A 6,717-nucleotide genomic window follows, 5' to 3' on the forward strand; every position below is an offset into this window, starting at 1 on the left:
GCGGTTACTGCCAAGGTCCACTTAACAACGGACACGTGGACAAGCACAGGCGGGCAGGGCCACTATATCTCCCTGACGGCACATTGGGTGAATTTAGTGGAGGCTGGGACCGCTCACTTCCTACCCACCCCCAGAATTGCGGGCCCCAGCTCGGTGCTGGTATCTGCGGCGGTGTAGGCTTCCTCCACTAAACCACCCTCCTCCTATGCAACCTCTGTCTCGCAATCAAGATGTGTCAGCAGCAGCACGTCGCCAGCAGTCGGTGTTGCGCGGCGTGGCAGCACAGCGGTGGGCAAGCGTCAGCAGGCCGTGCTGAAACTACTCAGCTTAGGAGAGAAGAGGCCCACGGCCCACGAACTGCTGCAGGGTCTGACAGAGCAGACCGACCGCTGGCTTTCACTGCTGAGCCTCCAACAGGGCATGGTCGTGTGTGACAACGGCCGTAACCTGGTGGCGGCTCTGCAGCTTGGCAGCCTCACGCACGTGCCATCCCTGGCCCACGTCTTTAATTTGGTGGTTCAGCGCTTTCTGAAAAGCTACCCACACTTTTCAGACCTGCTCGGAAAGGTGCGCCGGGTCAGCGCACATTTCCGCAAGTCCAACACGGATGCTGCCACCCTGCGGACCCTGCAACATCAGTTTAATCTGCCAGTGCACCGACTGCTGTGCGACGTGCTCACACGGTGGAACTCTACGCTCCACATGTTGGCCAGGCTCTATGAGCAGCGTAGAGCTATAGTGGAATACCAACTCCAACATGGGCGGCGTAGTGGGAGTCAGCCTCCTCAATTCTTTAGAGGAGTGGGCCTGGATGGCAGATATCTGCCAGGTCCTTGGAAACTTTGAGGAGTCCACCCTGATGGTGAGCGGCGATGCTGTAATCAAATCATTAGCGTCACCATTCTCCTGCTATGCCTGTTGAGAAGTTCCCTGCAAAGCATAAAGGCTGATGCTTTGCGGGCAGAAACGGAGGCGGGGGAAGACAGTATGTCGCTGGATAGTCAGAGCACCCTCATGTCTATATCTCAGCGCGTGGAGGAGGAGGGGGAGGAGCCTGAGGAGGAAGAGACAGCTGGGCCCACTGCAGAGGGTGCCCATGCAGCTTGCCTCTCTTCCATTCAGCGTGCATGGCCGGAGGAGGATACTCAAAGTGATCGTCCTAGTGAGGACAGCCATATGTTGCATCCAGGTACCCTGGCACACATGGCTGAGTTTATGTTAGCATGCCTTTCTCGTGACCCTAGTGTTAGACGCATTCTGGCCACTACGGATTACTGGGTGTACACACTGCTTGACCCACAGTATAAGGAGAACCTTTCCACTCTCATTCCCGAAGAGGAAAGGGGTTTGAGAGTGATGCAATACCACAGGGCCCTGGTGGACAAACTGATGGTAAACTTCCCATCTGACAGCGCTAGTGGCAGAAGGTGCAGTTCCGAGGGCCACGTAGAAGGGGAGGCGCGGAGATCAGGCAGCATGTTCAGCGCAGGCAGGGGAACACTCTCCAAGGCCTTTGCCAGCTTTATGGCTCCCCAGCAAGACTGTCTCACACCTCCCAAGTCCAGGCTGAGTCGGAGGGAGCACTGTAAGAAGATGGTGAGGGAGTACGCAGCCGATCGTACCACCGTCCTCCGTGACGCCTCTGCTCCGTTTCTGTGTCGTTTCCAGCACTTTCTTGGGTTTTGCAGATTTTCACCAATGAAAACCTTAGAGAGCATCAGCGATATACAAAAATGCTCGAGTCGCCCATTGACTTCAATGGGGTTCATTACTCGAAACGAACCCTCGAGCATCGCGGAAAGTTCCACTCGAGCAACGAGCACCCGAGCATTTTGGTGCTCGCTCATCTCTAGTGACAACCCTATATAATCACATCAACCACTCAAGAGTGATTATGACACTGAAATTAGCCCTGCTCTCGCTGTTCCCGGACAGCATGAGAGCCGCCAAATTATGCCTTCTAAAACATTTCATACTAGCGGTGAGAAGACTTATCCTAAGGCTCTAGCGCTCTTCAACCGTTCCCACTAGGGGCGTGTGGGTGGAGGAACTCCACACCCTCATGAGATTTGATGAACTGGGAGCCGATGACCCCAAAACTTGGGAAGCATACTACAAGACATGGCAACCATGGGTAGCGTTCAGAGGGTCGGACGATCTGAAGCGATGGCTGGATTATGGTTCATTTGACTAAATCACCTGGCGGGCAGGCGCTCAGAGGTCTCCCCACCCAGAATCATGCCTCTGCAAGTATCTCTCCAATACTCATGAATGTACAATAGTAAAATAGCTTTGCAGCTTTCTAACATCCCTTCTGCTTTAATTGCTCCATTTTAATTCTATTTTGCAGATCTCTGCTTGCCATCAGTGAGTGTGGAAATTTGTTACATTGCAATGGCTGAAAAACTTGCCTTGAACATGTCAAACTTCATAGGTTGTACCAAAGCTGGACAACGCTTGGACATGATCAGGTGTAGATCTAGATGTAAACATAAATGCTTTAAATCACTGAAAGCAAACATCTCAAAAAGTGAGAAACTGAAATAAATTAAAATACTATTTCATCATACATTGGACAAGATTAACGAACATAAAACTAGAAGAAAAAAAAAAAGATTTTTTGGATAAAGACAGGAAATGCAAATGAAACATGCAGGTCATTGACAGAGAAATATCCTGCAATAGTCTGTAATAACCCAGCTCTGACAGAGCCGTGTATACATTGCCAGAACAGCTCTGATCCCATCAACAGCAAGTAGATTCAATTTTTATTTTTAAACCTAAGGCCCAATGTCCACGGGTGGATTTGATTTGCTGAATCTACGCGTGGCATCTGTGTGTGAGATCTGCAAATCAAGCCGCCCATAGGGAAGCATTGGGCATCTGCACTTCATTTAACATCAGCGGATTTTCAATTTGATTTGGGGATAATAAATCGCAGCATGCTCCATTTTACCGCGGATGTGGCTCCATTCATCTCTATGGGAGCTTACGATCCGCAGTGCATCCACAAATACATTTGCAGATTTAAAGGTTATAATCTATTCGGGAGGTGGCGGAAAGGCTGGGAGGTGGGGCTGCGGATTTGTTCCACACGGATGATCCGAAGGGCATCTGCGTGGGAAAAAAAACGCAATCCGCGATCTCCTGCAAGCAATAAAAAAATCAATTTAATGACTCGCAGTGCATCCGCTGCGGAAATCCGCATAAAAAATCTGCATGAGGCCTAAGAAAGGTTTTCCCAAGTACACAGGATAGCATTGATCCTATTCCCAGCACCTGGATAGAATGCTAGGCAGCCCAACCTCTGTATCTTAATTCTTGATTAAAGGGGTATTCTGGCCTTCTTTCAACTGATGATCTATTCTGTGGATGTCAGTGCAGCAGGACATTGTCATCAGCGTGCAGGGGAGGCTTCACTACCATTGAAATCAATGGAAGCGCTGCACTTCTATCACACTACCCTGCTCTTCATCCGCGTTCCCGAATTGCTGGCATCACAGTGTTCAGAATGAGAGTACCAACGCCGATAGAATGAGCAGCGACACCACAGCAGTCACCTAACTTCCCGTGGCATTAGCCCTATTAAATGGATGTTATCTGGTAACCAGGGAACAGCTATAAAAACTATAAACTACAAAACTGTTTGACTTTTCAAAAGGCACTGGAGAGGGAAGTAATATAACCTGCGGCTCTCCTTTCACAGCTTTCTCCCCTGGATCTAATAGTTCCTAGCCCCCCTTCAGTCTTTCAAGATGCTGGTACAGCTCCTGTCACTACTCCGTGCACACCACCACGGTTGCAGATTTCTCATGTAAGCATTGCTGCCCAATCAAAGCAATGTGGAGCGCCTCAGAGTACCTATGCACCGACACTACACCATGTGCATCAGATAGTTAGGGAACCTATGTGACCATCTCCGAGAACTAAAAAGGGCCCATCAATTGGTGAATTTGTAGCAAGAAGCTGGAAAAGAAGAGCAGCAGGTAAAATGAACGCCGGCGTCTGGTACCAAGAAAAATTTTGTTTCAGGACCGGAAGGTTGCTTTAAGGCCATATATATTACTGGTACAACCCTTCTATTCAAGGACTTTGTGTAATCTATTAACCCCTTAGTGACCAAGCCAGTTTGCGCCTTAATGACCAGACCAAATTTTGGAAATCTGACATGTGTCACTTTAACATAAATTATTATTACTCTGTAAAGCTTTTGCATATCCAGGTGATTCTGACATTGTTTTTTCGCCACGTGTTGTACTTTATTTAGAAATTAGACCGACAGAATTTGTGTATAATTTATTTAAAGCGCCAAAATTGGAAAAAAAAGTTGTAATTTTTTCTTATTTTCAATTGCAATGTCTCAAACATATGCAAACATACCGTACACATGTTTGATAAGATATATATTTCCATCCGTTTACTCTATTCTGGAATCACATTTGAAAACCTTTTTTTTCTCTCTTTTTTTTATTTTTTTTTTTACACACGCGATTTAGCAGATGTACAAATTTAACATTAATTAACATTTTGAGGAATACTTTGTTTTCCTACACCAAGCCAAGATTGCAAAGGCTCATAAGTGTCAGAATTATAGACACCCCCACAAATGACCCTATTTTAAAAAAATACACATCTTAATATATTCACTGTCATGGGTGTCATGAGTATTTTGATCCCACAGTTTCTTTTCAGAAGTTAATACAATTTTGAGGGGAAAAAATGAAATTTCATAATTTTGAAAATATGTCATTTTAAAATACATTTTTTTTTCTACAGTGCACATGAAAATGAGGATTTGCACCCCAAAATGGATACCAGTATTTGTCTTGTGTTTAGTAACATACCCATTCGTGTGCACAGAAGCCAGATAAAGTCCGCAGATAAAGCCGGGGGCCTTATGGACGTAATTTCATCTGCCCTCACAGATATGATCCATGAGGAAAGATGAAACAAACTTTTTTTCTTTTTTAAAATTTTTTTACATGATCACTGTTATCCATTGGATAACAGCGATCATGTGACTGGGGACCACATACAGCGGCTCCCAGTGACAACTCCGTGTTCTCGGCTACTCATACTAGCCGAGAGCAGGGAGTTTTTAAATTTCCCAGGCCTCCCGGCCCTGTGCGCATTCGTGTGACGTAATGCTGTCTGGCGCGCATGCACAGACGCCAGGTCCTGCAGGACCAGAACGCCGGGGGACATCGCGAAGGATGGTGAGTATCCTGAGATCTGATCCATTAAGGGGAGCTAAAACTAACTTTTTTAAACTTTACATTGCCTTTAATGCGATCGCTGGGGTGGGGGGTACTTGACAGCATGGAGCTGTCATGTCCAGAGCCTGCAGGGCTTTAATCCCTGAAGGAAGCATGTTTTTACCTCCTCTGGGATAAAGCCCAGCGGGCCAGGACTATGGGGTGGTCACTAAGGGGTTAAACACTGCTAAACGAGTTGAGTGTAATTGACAAACTGTAAGAATGAATGTATGTCTTCTCACAAAGGAAATGTTATTTCTAATACCAATGTTATCTGCTTTTCTTCTGATCTAGAACTATTATGTACAGCCAACGCAACGTGACCATGAATTATTTATGCAATATCAGATTCCGACACTCACCTACCGTCATCGGAACAACATCTGCTCGTAACAGGAAGCGAATACGTCCAGCAAGCTTGTTGCCAATCTTGATATCCATGTATACCTGGGGGTTAGCTCGTACCTTTTTAGCAGGTGGCTCTCCCTGCAAGTAATAAAGAAGATAAAAGAAAAAAAGAGGCACGAGATGACAGACACTAAATACATTTACAGGCATGCATGTTCGGCTGTAGGGGTTGCCTGGTTATCGGATAACAATTTCTCCTACAGGTCCAACTGTTCTAGAAATAACTAAATCAGCTGTACTTACCCTTCCATTGCCATGGTGATGAGCCCAACCGTGCTCCCGATGTTAAGTTAAGGAAGACATCAACAGATATCCTCTGACCGCTGCAGCCAATTGTAAATCGCAGTAAGTAACACTATTACAAACTCCTGGCATCATGGTGCCGGGATGTGAGTGTTGATGCCAGGAGAGCGGGCAGTGACATTACAGAAGTCAGGTGATAACCTGTGACGACATCTTCCACTTCAAACAGCGGGTGGATGGTGGTGCTGCAGTGATGGGTCCCTGCGGCAGATGACGGGTAAGTACAGCTACTTATGTTATGTTAGCACAGTTAGTGCTATGGGTGAACATTGTCCAGTAACCATCAAACACTTAGGATACCTCCACATGGAATGTATTGTCCAGATTTTTTTTTTTTACTTTATTTTCTTTATTAAAGGAGATGTCTCGAGGAAGCAGTTAATTTTTTTTTTTGCCCAGTCCCCCCCATTAAACATACATTACAAAGCCCCCTGTAAATGACATTTCTAGCTGGTTCGTACTTAACGTTCCAGCGTTTCAGCAACTTATAAAAGTTTCCTCAAGATGGCCGCCAGCTCTTTCCCCGTCGCTCGCTGCAGCCCGACGTGCGCGCTCCCGAGACGCCGCCAGCTGTGTCTCCATGGCAACCGGACGCATCGCAGCCGCCGACCAGCCGCCCCGCAGCCGCCGACCAGACAGCAGGTAACCGGCGCTAGCCCCCGGCTCCCCAGCGCTAGACCCTCAGCCCAGGTGAAGGCCCCGGAGCCCAGCGCTAGGTTCCGGAGCCCAGCGCTAGTTCCCCCGGCCTAGC

Source organism: Eleutherodactylus coqui, unplaced genomic scaffold, assembly GCF_035609145.1.
Source record: "Eleutherodactylus coqui strain aEleCoq1 unplaced genomic scaffold, aEleCoq1.hap1 HAP1_SCAFFOLD_19, whole genome shotgun sequence".
NCBI lineage: Eukaryota > Metazoa > Chordata > Amphibia > Anura > Eleutherodactylidae > Eleutherodactylus > Eleutherodactylus coqui.